General features: G+C 38.9%; 1 long non-coding RNA gene across 1 annotated transcript in view; it reads left to right on the top strand.

Annotated features, from left to right (window-relative positions):
• The first annotated feature begins 6,444 nt into the window (after positions 1-6,444).
• The window catches only part of LOC143818628 (uncharacterized), a 61,242-nt gene continuing 49,425 nt past the window's right edge, over positions 6,445-18,261 (top strand). The window contains exon 1 of the long non-coding RNA XR_013224645.1: positions 6,445-6,515. This is a non-coding gene — a long non-coding RNA (uncharacterized LOC143818628). The remainder of the gene's footprint in view (positions 6,516-18,261) is intronic.

The raw sequence follows: 18,261 nt of genomic DNA, 5'->3' as shown, positions 1-18,261 counted from the left end.
GTTGTGAATGGCAAACGACACCGGAAGATCCAAGCGAAAGGACACAGGATTAAGGATTTCCAATATCTTGTAAGGACCGATGAAGCGAGGCTTAAATTTAGGAGAGGAGACCTTCATAGGAACAAATCAAGAAGACAGCCATACCAAATCCCCAACACGAAGTCGGGGACCCACACCGCGGCGGCGGTTGGCAAAATGCTGAGCCTTCTCCTGTGACAACTTTAAGTTGTCCACCACATGATTCCAGATCTGCTGCAACCTATCCACCACAGAATCTACCCCAGGACAGTCAGAAGGCTCCACATGTCCCGAGGAAAAACGAGGATGGAAACCAGAGTTGCAGAAAAATGGCGAAACCAAAGTAGCGGAACTAGCCCGATTATTAAGGGCAAACTCAGCCAACGGCAAGAAGGTCACCCAATCATCCTGATCTGCCGAAACAAAACACCTCAAATAAGCCTCCAGAGTCTGATTAGTTCGCTCCGTTTGTCCATTAGTCTGAGGATGAAAGGCAGACGAAAACGACAAATCAATGCCCATCCTAGCACAAAAGGATCGCCAGAACCTGGAAACAAACTGGGATCCTCTGTCAGACACAATATTCTCAGGAATGCCGTGTAAACGAACCACATTCTGAAAGAACAAAGGAACCAGATCGGAAGAGGAAGGCAGCTTAGGCAAAGGCACCAAATGGACCATTTTAGAAAAGCGATCACATACCACCCAGATGACAGACATGCCCTGAGACACCGGGAGATCTGAAATGAAATCCATGGAAATGTGTGTCCAAGGCCTCTTCGGGACAGGCAAGGGCAAGAGCAACCCGCTGGCACGAGAACAGCAAGGCTTAGCTCGAGCACAAGTCCCACAGGACTGCACAAATGACCGCACATCCCGTGACAAGGAAGGCCACCAAAAGGACCTAGCCACCAGATCTCTGGTGCCAAAAATTCCCGGATGCCCTGCCAACACCGAGGAATGAACCTCGGAAATGACTCTGCTGGTCCACTTATCAGGAACAAACAGTCTGTCAGGTGGACAAGAGTCAGGTCTACCAGCCTGAAATCTCTGCAACACACGTCGCAAATCAGGAGAAATGGCCGACAAGATAACTCCCTCTTTAAGAATACCAACTGGTTCTGCGACTCCAGGAGAGTCAGGCACAAAGCTCCTTGAAAGAGCATCAGCCTTCACATTCTTTGAACCTGGTAAATACGAGACCACAAAGTCAAAACGGGAGAAAAACAATGACCAGCGGGCCTGTCTAGGATTCAGGCGTTTAGCAGACTCGAGATACATCAAATTTTTGTGATCAGTCAAGACCACCACACGATGCTTAGCACCCTCGAGCCAATGACGCCACTCCTCAAATGCCCACTTCATGGCCAACAACTCCCGATTGCCAACATCATAATTCCGCTCAGCAGGCGAAAACTTCCTAGAGAAGAAAGCACATGGTCTCATTACCGAGCAACCAGGGCCTCTCTGCGACAAAACGGCCCCTGCCCCAATCTCAGAAGCATCCACTTCGACCTGAAAGGGAAGTGAGACATCAGGCTGGCACAAAACAGGCGCCGAAGTAAACCGGCGCTTCAACTCTTGGAACGCCTCCACGGCTGCAGGAGCCCAGTTAGCAACATCAGAACCTTTCTTGGTCATATCAGTCAAAGGTTTAACAACGCCAGAAAAATTAGCGATAAAACGACGGTAGAAGTTAGCGAAACCCAAGAACTTCTGAAGACTCTTAACTGACGTGGGTTGAGTCCAATCATGAATAGCTCGGACCTTGACTGGGTCCATCTCCACAGCAGAAGGGGAAAAAATAAACCCCAAAAAGGAAACCTTCTGTACTCCAAAGAGACACTTTGAGCCCTTAACAAACAAAGCATTCTCACGCAAAACCTGAAACACCATCCTGACCTGCTCCACATGTGAGTCCCAATCTTCAGAGAAAACCAGAATATCATCCAGATAAACAATCATAAATTTATCCAGATAGTTCCGGAAAATATCATGCATAAAGGACTGAAACACTGAAGGAGCATTAGAGAGCCCAAAAGGCATCACCAAGTACTCAAAATGACCTTCGGGCGTATTAAATGCTGTCTTCCATTCATCTCCTTGCTTAATGCGCACAAGGTTGTACGCACCACGAAGATCTATCTTGGTGAACCACTTGGCACCTTTAATCCGGGCAAACAAGTCCGACAACAGAGGCAAAGGATACTGAAATTTAACAGTGATTTTATTCAGAAGCCGATAGTCAATACAAGGTCTCAAAGATCCGTCCTTCTTGGCCACAAAAAAGAATCCCGCACCAAGAGGGGAAGAGGATGGACGGATATGCCCCTTCTCCAGAGACTCCTTGATATACGAACGCATTGCGGTATGCTCAGGTACAGACAGATTAAATAATCTTCCCTTAGGAAATTTACTACCTGGAATCAAATCTATGGCGCAGTCACAGTCCCTATGAGGAGGCAGAGCACTGGACCTGGACTCGCTGAATACATCCTGATAATCAGACAAATACTCAGGAACTTCCGAAGGAGTAGAGGAAGCAATAGACACCGGCGGGGAATCAGCATGAATTCCCTGACAGCCCCAACTTGACACAGACATTGCCTTCCAATCCAAGACTGGATTGTGGGTCTGTAACCATGGCAGACCCAAAACGACCAAATCATGCATTTTATGCAGAACAAGAAAACGAATCACCTCCCGATGTTCAGGAGTCATGCACATGGTTACCTGTGTCCAAAACTGCGGTTTATTTTCCGCCAATGGCGTAGCATGAATACCTCTAAGAGGAATAGGATTTACCAACGGCTCAAGAACAAAACCACAGCGCTTGGCAAATGACAGATCCATAAGACTCAGGGCAGCACCTGAATCCACAAACGCTATAACAGGGTAAGAAGACAATGAGCAAATTAAAGTCACAGACAAAATAAATTTAGGTTGCAAATTACCAATGGCGACAGGACTAACAACCCTTGTTAGGCGTTTAGAGCATGCTGATATAACATGTGTAGAATCACCACAGTAAAAACACAACCCATTCTGACGTCTATGATTTTTCCGTTCATTTCTAGTCTGAATTCTACCACATTGCATTAAATCAGGTGTTTGTTCAGACAACACCACCAGAGGATTAGCGGTTTTGCGCTCCCGCAAACGCCGGTCAATTTGAATAGCCAGCGCCATGGAATCATTCAGACTTGTAGGAATAGGGAAACCCACCATCACATTCTTCATGGCTTCAGAAAGGCCATTTCTGAAATTTGCGGCCAGAGCACACTCATTCCACTGAGTAAGCACGGACCATTTCCGAAATTTTTGGCAATACACTTCAGCTTCATCCTGGCCCTGAGAAATAGCCAGCAAGGCTTTTTCTGCCTGAACTTCAAGATTGGGTTCCTCGTAAAGCAATCCGAGCGCCAGAAAAAACGCATCAATATTTGCCAATGCCGGATCTCCTGGCGCTAGCGAGAAAGCCCAATCCTGAGGGTCGCCCCGTAAAAAAGAGATAACAATTTTAACTTGCTGAGCTGAGTCTCCAGATGAACGGGGTCTCAGAGATAGAAACAATTTACAATTATCCCTGAAATTCCTAAACTTAAATCGGTCTCCAGAAAACAGTTCAGGAATAGGTATTTTAGGTTCAGACATTGGACTACTAGTAACATAATCTTGTATGCCCTGCACACGAGCAGCAAGCTGATCCACACTTGTAATCAAGGTCTGGACATTCATGTCTGCAGCAAGCACAAGCCACTCAGAGGTAAAGGGGAGGAAGAGAGGAAAAAAAAAAAAAAAACTCAGAATTTCCTTTCTTATTATCCCACTTCTGCAATGCATTAAACATTCAATGTCGGCCTGGCATACTGTTGTGACCCCAATGGCAGAGGGTCTCAGAAATAATTACTAAGTCTGCAAACACAAAAAAACAGCTCATAGGGCAGTGGTAACTGGGCTAACCGTATATCTAATCCTAGCACCACAAATAGAAGCAGCCGGGGAACGTGCCTACGTTGGTTCTAGACGTCTCGCGCCAGCCGGAGAACTAACTAACCCTAGAAGGGAAAAGATAGACCTTTCTTGCCTCCAGAGAAAAGACCCCAAAAGTTGGATACAAGCCCCCAACAAATAATAACGGTGAGGTAAGAGGAAAAGACAAACGTAAGAATGAGCTAGGTATTTAGCAAAGAGAGGCCCACTAGCTAATAGCAGAATATAGTAAGATGACTTATATGGTCAGCAAAAACCCTATCAAAATATCCACGCTGGATATTCAAGAACCCCCGAACCGTCTAACGGCCGGGGGGAGAACACCAGCCCCCTAGAGCTTCCAGCAAAGTCAGGAATCACATTTAGTACAAGCTGGACAAAAATAAAAGCAAAGCAAATAACCAAAAAACAAAGAAGCAAGACTTAGCTTAATTTTGCACGAACCAGGACCAGCAGACAGGAGCAAACAGAAAGGATCTTAATACAACGATGCCAGGCACTGGACTAAGGATCCAGGAAGTTTATATAGCAACACCCCTGGACTAACGACCCAGGTGGGTGCCAAACTGAGGAAAGACAATCCCAGAGTCATATCACTAGTAACCACAAGAGGGAGCCAAAAAAGTCTAATTCACAACAAACTACTATAATACTGCTCCTATGTACAAGAATATAACTACTATAATACTGCCCCTATGTACAATAATATAACTACTATAATACTGCCTCCTATGTACAAGAATATAACTACTATAATACTGCTCCTATGTACAGGAATATAACTACTATAATACTGCTCCTATGTACAAGAATATAACTACTATAATACTGCCCCTATGTACAAGAATATAACTACTATAATACTGCCCCCTATGTACAAGAATATAACTACTATAATAATGCCCCTATGTACAAGAATATAACTACTATAATACTGCCCCCTATGTACAAGAATATAACTACTATAATACTGCCTCCTATGTACAAGAATATAACTACTATAATACTGCTCCTATGTACAAGAATATAACTACTATAATACTGCTCCTATATACAAGAATATAACTGCTATAATACTGCCCCTATGTACAAGAATATAACTACAATAATACTGCTCCTATGTACAGGAATATAACTACTATAATACTGCTCCTATGTACAAGAATATAACTACTATAATACTGCCCCTATGTACAAGAATATAACTACTATAATACTGCCCCTATGTACAAGAATATAACTACTATAATACTGCCCCCTATGTACAAGAATATAACTACTATAATAATGCCCCTATGTACAAGAATATAACTACTATAATACTGCTCCTATGTACAAGAATATAACTACTATAATACTGCTCCTATATACAAGAATATAACTGCTATAATACTGCCCCTATGTACAAGAATATAACTACAATAATACTGCTCCTATGTACAGGAATATAACAACTATAAGACTGCCCCCTATGTACAAGAATATAACTACTATAATACTGCTCCTATATACAAGAATATAACTGCTATAATACTGCTCCTATGTACAGGAATATAACTACTATAATACTGCTCCTATGTACAAGAATATAACTACTATAACACTGCCCCTATGTACAAGAATATAACTACTATAATACTGCCCCTATGTACAAGAATATAACTACTATAATACTGCTCCTATGTACAAGAATATAACTACTATAATACTGCTCCTATGTACAAGAATATAACTACTATAATACTGCTCCTATGTACAAGAATATAACTACTATAATACTGCCCCTATGTACAAGAATATAACTACTATAATACTGCCCCTATGTACAAGAATATAACTACTATAATACTGCCCCTATGTACAAGAATATAACTACTATAATACTGCCCCTATGTACAAGAATATAACTACTATAATACTGCCCCTATGTACAAGAATATAACTACTATAATACTGCCCCTATGTACAAGAATATAACTACTATAATACTGCTCCTATGTACAGGAATATAACTACTATAATACTGCTCCTATGTACAGGAATATAACTACTATAATACTGCTCCCTATGGATAATCAGTGATATATGGTCAGTAGTCAGGTTCTCTGTGTCATGGGTTAGTTTGGGCACCGGCGGTCACATTGCCCTCATTACTGCCTGTTATAGTGGGTGACCGCTCCAGTCTGATGATCCTCGTGCCCCACATTCTCCTTCCCACTGGAGATCATTGTCTCTCGGATCTCGGATGTGACTTCGGGGTCCTTGTTGTCCGCGTCTCATGATCCCTTCATCCTCCAGTAATGAAGTTACTTTCTGGATAATGTGATTTTGGGGATTTAACCCTTGTGATTGCGTCCTCTGTTTGGGAGGGCCTCTATAGGATAATGTGAGGTTTATAAACCAACTGATGGGATAATTCACTGATATTTTAGAGAAGGACTGAGCCGCCATGTGTCTCCACAGCGTCTGCTTCCTCCTCATCCTCGCTGCCGCCTGCAGCCTCAGTAAGTTCCACCAATGTCTTTATCCATTGTCTGTAGAAAGTAGTAATGCCGAACTGTACGTCTAATCCCTATAATACAGTCATTACTCAGGGCTCGAGGATTGCTCATCCTGCTCTGTCTGGTTCATGAACACAATGCTGTAAATCCAGTAAAAGCTGATATACAGTCAGTATTTTGGATTAAATGCACGTAAAATGATAAATATTTGGTGAGAGATGATACAATGATGAATGTTTGGGAGAGATGATACAATGATGGATATTTGGGAGAGATGATACAATGATGGATATTTGGTGAGAGATGATACAATGATGGATATTTGGGAGAGATGATACAATGATGGATATTTGGGAGAGATGATACAATGATGGATATTTGGGAGAGATGATACAATGATGGATATTTGGTGAGAGATGATACAATGATGGATATTTGGTGGGAGATGATACAATGATGGATATTTGGTGAGAGATGATACAATGATGGATATTTGGTGAGAGATGATACAATGATGGATATTTGGTGGGAGATGATACAATGATGGATATTTGGGAGAGATGATACAATGATGGATATTTGGTGGGAGATGATACAATGATGGATATTTGGGAGAGATGATACAATGATGGATATTTGGGAGAGATGATACAATGATGGATATTTGGGAGAGATGATACAATGATGGATATTTGGGAGAGATGATACAATGATGGATATTTGGGAGAGATGATACAATGATGCATATTTGGTGGGAGATGATACAATGATGGATATTTGGGAGAGATGATACAATGATGGATATTTGGTGGGAGATGATACAATGATGGATATTTGGGAGAGATGATACAATGATGGATATTTGGGAGAGATGATACAATGATGGATATTTGGGAGAGATGATACAATGATGGATATTTGGGAGAGATGATACAATGATGGATATTTGGTGGGAGATGATACAATGATGGATATTTGGGAGAGATGATACAATGATGGATATTTGGTGGGAGATGATACAATGATGGATATTTGGGAGAGATGATACAATGATGGATATTTGGTGAGAGATGATACAATGATGGATATTTGGAATGTCACGGTTCACACCGTGCTGCCAACAATATGTCATGGATCCCACCAATAGGTCATGGATCCCGGGTAGAATATCTTTATCGTCCCCACTACTCACCTCAATTTGTCATGAACCCGGGGTTGTTTGGTTACCCCTGGTTCCTTCTGAAGGGGATTTATCTATATCCCACTTCCCATTTCCGGTTTGGAACTTTCAGCTCTCTGGCGCCCCCTTACCCTCAGGTCAGATTAGGTACTGCACATACGGTAATTTGTCACCAGAAAGGCTGAATGCTATGTACTGGCTATTGGGCACGCTGCAGAGAGGGCAATATAACTACTGCCACACAGGCGGGAACAATAATTATCAACACCGACGTCACTACAAAGATTCCCAATCGTGCAAAACAAAGTTTGCTGCCACCAGCTCTGATTCCACAAAGGTTAACGGGTCCAGAGGCAACCCAAATCAGTAGCGTAATTCACTTCAGAGGACACGACAGTTCATTTATAGAGCATGAAGGGACAACCTAGTAAATTATATATTTTGCTCCATAAAAAGGTAGGCAGTGTTTAGAAGGTATAAAAAGATATTATAAAGAAGACAAAATCATGTGTACATTACAAATTACAAATAAAATGGGACTAAAATTGAATAGAGAACACTTACAGGTCGTTCAGATCATTTCAAATCAGCATGGCGGCTGTGTGCTCAGAAGGTACATGCATTAGAACAGATTTGCCGAGCTGTTGTTAGCTCGCTTCCTGGGCCAAGACTGCCCCAATTCAGCAGGGGTAAAGATATCTGCTTTTTCCTACAATTTAAGTTTTTTTAGTCTCCAGAAAAAGGCATTCCTTGGGAAAGGGGAGGGGGGAACGGGTGGCTTTATGGGATTGGTCGCCTGCAGTTTAGAGCTGATACAATGATGGATATTTGGGAGAGATGATACAATGATGGATATTTGGTGAGAGATGATACAATGATGGATATTTGGTGAGAGATGATACAATGATGGATATTTGGTGGGAGATGATACAATGATGGATATTTGGTGGCAGATGATACAAGGATGGATATTTGGTGAGAGATGATACAATGATGGATATTTGGTGGGAGATGATACAATGATGGATATTTGGGAGAGATGATACAATCATGGATATTGGGTGAGAGATGATACAATGATGGATATTTGGTGGGAGATGATACAATAATGGATATTTGGGAGAGATGATACAATGATGGATATTTGGTGGGAGATGATACAATGATGGATATTTGGTGAGAGATGATACAATGATGGATATTTGGGAGAGATGATACAATGATGGATATTTGGTGGGAGATGATACAATGATGGATATTTGGTGAGAGATGATACAATGATGGATATTTGGGAGAGATGATACAATGATGGATATTTGGTGGGAGATGATACAATGATGGATATTTGGTGGGAGATGATACAATGATGGATATTTGGGAGAGATGATACAATGATGGATATTTGGTGGGAGATGATACAATGATGGATATTTGGGAGAGATGATACAAAGATGGATATTTGGGAGAGATGATACAATGATGGATATTTGGGAGAGATGATACAATGATGGATATTTGGGAGAGATGATACAATGATGGATATTTGGTGAGAGATGATACAATGATGGATATTTGGGAGAGATGATACAATGATGGATATTTGGTGGGAGATGATACAATGATGGATATTTGGTGAGAGATGATACAATGATGGATATTTGGGAGAGATGATACAATGATGGATATTTGGTGGGAGATGATACAATGATGGATATTTGGGAGAGATGATACAATGATGGATATTTGGTGGGAGATGATACAATGATGGATATTTGGGAGAGATGATACAAAGATGGATATTTGGGAGAGATGATACAATGATGGATATTTGGGAGAGATGATACAATGATGGATATTTGGGAGAGATGATACAATGATGGATATTTGGTGGGAGATGATACAATGATGGATATTGGTGGGAGATGATACAATGATGGATATTTGGTGGGAGATGATATAATGATGAATATTTGGGAGAGATGATACAATGATGGATATTTGGTGGGAGATGATACAATGATGGATATTTGGTGGGAGATGATACAATGATGGATATTTGGGAGAGATGATACAATGATGGATATTTGGTGAGAGATGATACAATGATGGATATTTGGGAGAGATGATACAATGATGGATATTTGGTGGGAGATGATACAATGATGGATATTTGGTGGGAGATGATACAAAGATGGATATTTGGGAGAGATGATACAAAGATGGATATTTGGGAGAGATGATACAATGATGGATATTTGGGAGAGATGATACAATGATGGATATTTGGGAGAGATGATACAATGATGGATATTTGGTGGGAGATGATACAATGATGGATATTTGGTGGGAGATGATACAATGATGGATATTTGGTGAGAGATGATACAATGATGGATATTTGGGAGAGATGATGCAATGATGGATATTTGGTGAGAGATGATACAATGATGGATATTTGGGAGAGATGATACAATGATGGATATTTGGGAGAGATGATACAATGATGGATATTTGGTGAGAGATGATACAATGATGGATATTTGGGAGAGATGATGCAATGATGGATATTTGGTGAGAGATGATACAATGATGGATATTTGGTGGGAGATGATACAATGATGGATATTTGGTGGGAGATGATACAATGATGGATATTTGGTGAGAGATGATACAATGATGGATATCTGGGAGAGATGATACAATGATGGATATTTGGTGGGAGATGATACAATGATGGATATTTGGTGGGAGATGATACAATGATGGATATTTGGTGGGAGATGATACAATGATGGATATTTGGGAGAGATGATACAATGATGGATATTTGGTGGGAGATGATACAATGATGGATATTTGGTGAGAGATGATACAATGATGGATATTTGGTGGGAGATGATACAATGATGGATATTTGGTGGGAGATGATACAATGATGGATATTTGGTGAGAGATGATACAATGATGGATATCTGGGAGAGATGATACAATGATGGATATTTGGTGGGAGATGATACAATGATGGATATTTGGTGGGAGATGATACAATGATGGATATTTGGTGGGAGATGATACAATGATGGATATTTGGGAGAGATGATACAATGATGGATATTTGGTGGGAGATGATACAATGATGGATATTTGGTGGGAGATGATACAATGATGGATATTGGTGAGAGATGATACAATGATGGATATTTGGTGAGAGATGATACAATGATGGATATTTGGTGAGAGATGATACAATGATGGATATTTGGGAGAGATGATACAATGATGGATATTTGGGAGAGATGATACAATGATGGATATTTGGTGAGATGATACAATGATGGATATTTGGGAGAGATGATACAATGATGGATATTTGGTGGGAGATGATACAATGATGGATATTGGTGAGAGATGATACAATGATGGATATTTGGGAGAGATGATACAATGATGGATATTTGGGAGAGATGATACAATGATGGATATTTGGGAGAGATGATACAATGATGGATATTTGGTGGGAGATGATACAATGATGGATATCTGGGAGAGATGATACAATGATGGATATTTGGTGGGAGATGATACAATGATGGATATTTGGTGGGAGATGATACAATGATGGATATTTGGTGGGAGATGATACAATGATGGATATTTGGTGAGAGATGATACAATGATGGATATTGGTGAGAGATGATACAATGATGGATATTTGGTGAGAGATGATACAATGATGGATATTTGGTGAGAGATGATACAATGATGGATATCTGGGAGAGATGATACAATGATGGATATTTGGGAGAGATGATACAATGATGGATATTTGGTGAGAGATGATACAATGATGGATATTTGGGAGAGATGATGCAATGATGGATATTTGGTGAGAGATGATACAATGATGGATATTTGGTGAGAGATGATACAATGATGGATAATTGGTGAGAGATGATACAATGATGGATATTTGGGAGAGATGATACAATGATGGATATTTGGGAGAGATGATACAATGATGGATATTTGGGATAGATGATACAATGATGGATATTTGGTGGGAGATGATACAATGATGGATATTTGGTGGGAGATGATACAATGATGGATATTTGGTGGGAGATGATACAATGATGGATATTTGGTGAGAGATGATACAATGATGGATATTTGGTGGGAGATGATACAATGATGGATATTTGGGAGAGATGATACAATGATGGATATTTGGGAGAGATGATACAATGATGGATATTTGGTGGGAGATGATACAATGATGGATATTTGGGAGAGATGATACAATGATGGATATTTGGGAGAGATGATACAATGATGGATATTTGGGATAGATGATACAATGATGGATATTTGGGAGAGATGATACAATGATGGATATTTGGTGAGAGATGATACAATGATGGATATTTGGTGAGAGATGATACAATGATGGATATTTGGTGGGAGATGATACAATGATGGATATTTGGTGGGAGATGATACAATGATGGATATTTGGGAGAGATGATACAATGATGGATATTTGGGAGAGATGATACAATGATGGATATTTGGGATAGATGATACAATGATGGATATTTGGTGGGAGATGATACAATGATGGATATTTGGTGGGAGATGATACAATGATGGATATTTGGTGGGAGATGATACAATGATGGATATTTGGTGAGAGATGATACAATGATGGATATTTGGTGGGAGATGATACAATGATGGATATTTGGGAGAGATGATACAATGATGGATATTTGGGAGAGATGATACAATGATGGATATTTGGTGGGAGATGATACAATGATGGATATTTGGGAGAGATGATACAATGATGGATATTTGGGAGAGATGATACAATGATGGATATTTGGGATAGATGATACAATGATGGATATTTGGGAGAGATGATACAATGATGGATATTTGGTGAGAGATGATACAATGATGGATATTTGGGAGAGATGATACAATGATGGATATTTGGGAGAGATGATACAATGATGGATATTTGGTGAGAGATGATACAATGATGGATATTTGGGAGAGATGATACAATGATGGATATTTGGGAGAGATGATACAATGATGGATATTTGGGAGAGATGATACAATGATGGATATTTGGTGAGAGATGATACAATGATGGATATTTGGTGAGAGATGATACAATGATGGATATTTGGTGAGAGATGATACAATGATGGATATTTGGTGAGAGATGATACAATGATGGATATTTGGTGAGAGATGATACAATGATGGATATTTGGTGGGAGATGATACAATGATGGATATTTGGTGAGAGATGATACAATGATGGATATTTGGGAGAGATGATACAATGATGGATATTTGGTGAGAGATGATACAATGATGGATATTTGGTGAGAGATGATACAATGATGGATATTTGGTGGGAGATGATACAATGATGGATATTTGGTGGGAGATGATACAATGATGGATATTTGGTGAGAGATGATGCAATGATGGATATTTGGTGAGAGATGATACAATGATGGATATTTGGTGAGAGATGATACAATGATGGATATTTGGGAGAGATGATACAATGATGGATATTTGGGAGAGATGATACAATGATGGATATTTGGTGAGAGATGATACAATGATGGATATTTGGTGAGAGATGATACAATGATGGATATTTGGTGAGAGATGATACAATGATGGATATTTGGTGGGAGATGATACAATGATGGATATTTGGTGAGAGATGATACAATGATGGATATTTGGGAGAGATGATACAATGATGGATATTTGGGAGAGATGATACAATGATGGATATTTGGGAGAGATGATACAATGATGGATATTTGGTGAGAGATGATACAATGATGGATATTTGGTGAGAGATGATACAATGATGGATATTTGGTGGGAGATGATACAATGATGGATATTTGGTGGGAGATGATACAATGATGGATATTTGGTGGGAGATGATACAATGATGGATATTTGGTGGGAGATGATACAATGATGGATATTTGGGAGAGATGATACAATGATGGATATTTGGTGGGAGATGATACAATGATGGATATTTGGTGGGAGATGATACAATGATGGATATTTGGTGAGAGATGATACAATGATGGATATTTGGGAGAGATGATACAATGATGGATATTTGGGAGAGATGATACAATGATGGATATTTGGTGGGAGATGATACAATGATGGATATTTGGTGGGAGATGATACAATGATGGATATTTGGTGAGAGATGATACAATGATGGATATTGGTGAGAGATGATACAATGATGGATATTTGGTGAGAGATGATACAATGATGGATATTGGTGAGAGATGATACAATGATGGATATTTGGGAGAGATGATACAATGATGGATATTTGGTGAGAGATGATACAATGATGGATATTTGGTGGGAGATGATACAATGATGGATATTTGGTGAGAGATGATACAATGATGGATATTTGTGAGAGATGATACAATGATGGATATTTGGTGAGAGATGATACAATGATGGATATTTGGTGAGAGATGATACAATGATGGATATTGGTGAGAGATGATACAATGATGGATATTTGGTGAGAGATGATACAATGATGGATATTGGTGAGAGATGATACAATGATGGATATTTGGGAGAGATGATACAATGATGGATATTTGGTGAGAGATGATACAATGATGGATATTTGGTGAGAGATGATACAATGATGGATATTTGGTGAGAGATGATACAATGATGGATATTTGGGAGAGATGATACAATGATGGATATTTGGTGGGAGATGATACAATGATGGATATTTGGTGGGAGATGATACAATGATGGATATTTGGTGAGAGATGATACAATGATGGATATTTGGGAGAGATGATACAATGATGGATATTTGGTGAGATGATACAATGATGGATATTGGTGAGAGATGATACAATGATGGATATTTGGTGAGAGATGATACAATGATGGATATTTGGTGGGAGATGATACAATGATGGATATTTGGTGAGAGATGATACAATGATGGATATTTGGGAGAGATGATACAATGATGGATATTTGGGAGAGATGATACAATGATGGATATTTGGTGATAGATGATACAATGATGGATATTTGGTGGGAGATGATACAATGATGGATATTTGGGAGAGATGATACAATGATGGATATTTGGTGGGAGATGATACAATGATGGATATTTGGTGAGAGATGATACAATGATGGATATTTGGGAGAGATGATACAATGATGGATATTTGGTGGGAGATGATACAATGATGGATATTTGGGAGAGATGATACAATGATGGATATTTGGGAGAGATGATACAATGATGGATATTTGGGAGAGATGATACAATGATGGATATTTGGTGGGAGATGATACAATGATGGATATTTGGTGGGAGATGATACAATGATGGATATTTGGTGGGAGATGATACAATGATGGATATTTGGTGAGATGATACAATGATGGATATTTGGTGAGATGATACAATGATGGATATTTGGGAGAGATGATACAATGATGGATATTTGGGAGAGATGATACAATGATGGATATTTGGGAGAGATGATACAATGATGGATATTTGGGAGAGATGATACAATGATGGATATTTGGGAGAGATGATACAATGATGGATATTTGGGAGAGATGATACAATGATGGATATTTGGTGAGAGATGATACAATGATGGATATTTGGTGGGAGATGATACAATGATGGATATTTGGTGAGAGATGATACAATGATGGATATTGGTGGGAGATGATACAATGATGGATATTTGGGAGAGATGATACAATGATGGATATTTGGGAGAGATGATACAATGATGGATATTTGGGAGAGATGATACAATGATGGATATTTGGGAGAGATGATACAATGATGGATATTTGGGAGAGATGATACAATGATGGATATTTGGTGAGAGATGATACAATGATGGATATTTGGTGGGAGATGATACAATGATGGATATTTGGTGAGAGATGATACAATGATGGATATTGGTGGGAGATGATACAATGATGGATATTTGGGAGAGATGATACAATGATGGATATTTGGGAGAGATGATACAATGATGGATATTTGGGAGAGATGATACAATGATGGATATTTGGTGGGAGATGATACAATGATGGATATTTGGTGAGAGATGATACAATGATGGATATTTGGGAGAGATGATACAATGATGGATATTTGGTGAGAGATGATACAATGATGGATATTTGGTGAGAGATGATACAATGATGGATATTTGGGAGAGATGATACAATGATGGATATTTGGTGAGAGATGATACAATGATGGATATTTGGGAGAGATGATACAATGATGGATATTTGGTGAGAGATGATACAATGATGGATATTTGGGAGAGATGATACAATGATGGATATTTGGTGAGAGATGATACAATGATGGATATTGGTGGGAGATGATACAATGATGGATATTTGGGAGAGATGATACAATGATGGATATTTGGGAGAGATGATACAATGATGGATATTTGGGAGAGATGATACAATGATGGATATTTGGTGGGAGATGATACAATGATGGATATTTGGTGAGAGATGATACAATGATGGATATTTGGGAGAGATGATACAATGATGGATATTTGGTGAGAGATGATACAATGATGGATATTTGGGAGAGATGATACAATGATGGATATTGGTGAGAGATGATACAATGATGGATATTTGGGAGAGATGATACAATGATGGATATTTGGTGAGAGATGATACAATGATGGATATTTGGGAGAGATGATACAATGATGGATATTTGGTGGGAGATGATACAATGATGGATATTTGGTGAGAGATGATACAATGATGGATATTTGGTGAGAGATGATACAATGATGGATATTTGGTGGGAGATGATACAATGATGGATATTTGGGAGAGATGATACAATGATGGATATTGGTGAGAGATGATACAATGATGGATATTTGGTGAGAGATGATACAATGATGGATATTTGGGAGAGATGATACAATGATGGATATTTGGGAGAGATGATACAATGATGGATATTTGGTGAGAGATGATACAATGATGGATATTTGGTGGGAGATGATACAATGATGGATATTTGGGAGAGATGATACAATTATGGATATTTGGTGGGAGATGATACAATGATGGATATTTGGTGAGAGATGATACAATGATGGATATTTGGGAGAGATGATACAATGATGGATATTTGGTGAGAGATGATACAATGATGGATATTTGGTGGGAGATGATACAATGATGGATATTTGGGAGAGATGATACAATGATGGATATTTGGTGGGAGATGATACAATGATGGATATTTGGTGAGAGATGATACAATGATGGATATTTGGGAGAGATGATACAATGATGGATATTTGGTGAGAGATGATACAATGATGGATATTTGGGAGAGATGATACAATGATGGATATTTGGGAGAGATGATACAATGATGGATATTTGGGAGAGATGATACAATGATGGATATTTGGGAGAGATGATACAATGATGGATATTTGGTGAGAGATGATACAATGATGGATATTTGGGAGAGATGATACAATGATGGATATTTGGGAGAGATGATACAATGATGGATATTTGGGAGAGATGATACAATGATGGATATTTGGTGAGAGATGATACAATGATGGATATTTGGTGGGAGATGATACAATGATGGATATTTGGTGAGAGATGATACAATGATGGATATTTGGGAGAGATGATACAATGATGGATATTTGGTGAGAGATGATACAATGATGGATATTTGGTGAGAGATGATACAATGATGGATATTTGGGAGAGATGATACAATGATGGATATTTGGTGGGAGATGATACAATGATGGATATTTGGGAGAGATGATACAATGATGGATATTTGGTGAGAGATGATACAATGGTGGATATTTGGTGAGAGATGATACAATGATGGATATTTGGTGAGAGATGATACAATGATGGATATTGGTGAGAGATGATACAATGATGGATATTTGGGAGAGATGATACAATGATGGATATTTGGGAGAGATGATACAATGATGGATATTTGGTGGGAGATGATACAATGATGGATATTTGGTGGGAGATGATACAATGATGGATATTTGGGAGAGATGATACAATGATGGATATTTGGTGGGAGATGATACAATGATGGATATTTGGGAGAGATGATACAATGATGGATATTTGGTGGGAGATGATACAATGATGGATATTTGGTGGGAGATGATACAATGATGGATATTTGGGAGAGATGATACAATGATGGATATTTGGTGAGAGATGATACAATGATGGATATTTGGTGAGAGATGATACAATGATGGATATTTGGTGAGAGATGATACAATGATGGATATTTGGTGAGATGATACAATGATGGATATTTGGTGAGATGATACAATGATGGATATTTGGGAGAGATGATACAATGATGGATATTTGGTGAGAGATGAGACAATGATGGATATTTGGGAGAGATGA

This window comes from Ranitomeya variabilis, chromosome 3 (genome assembly GCF_051348905.1).
Source record: "Ranitomeya variabilis isolate aRanVar5 chromosome 3, aRanVar5.hap1, whole genome shotgun sequence".
NCBI lineage: Eukaryota > Metazoa > Chordata > Amphibia > Anura > Dendrobatidae > Ranitomeya > Ranitomeya variabilis.
The sequence above is the reverse complement of the archived record's forward strand: the minus strand, read 5'-3'. Positions and strand labels throughout refer to the sequence as shown.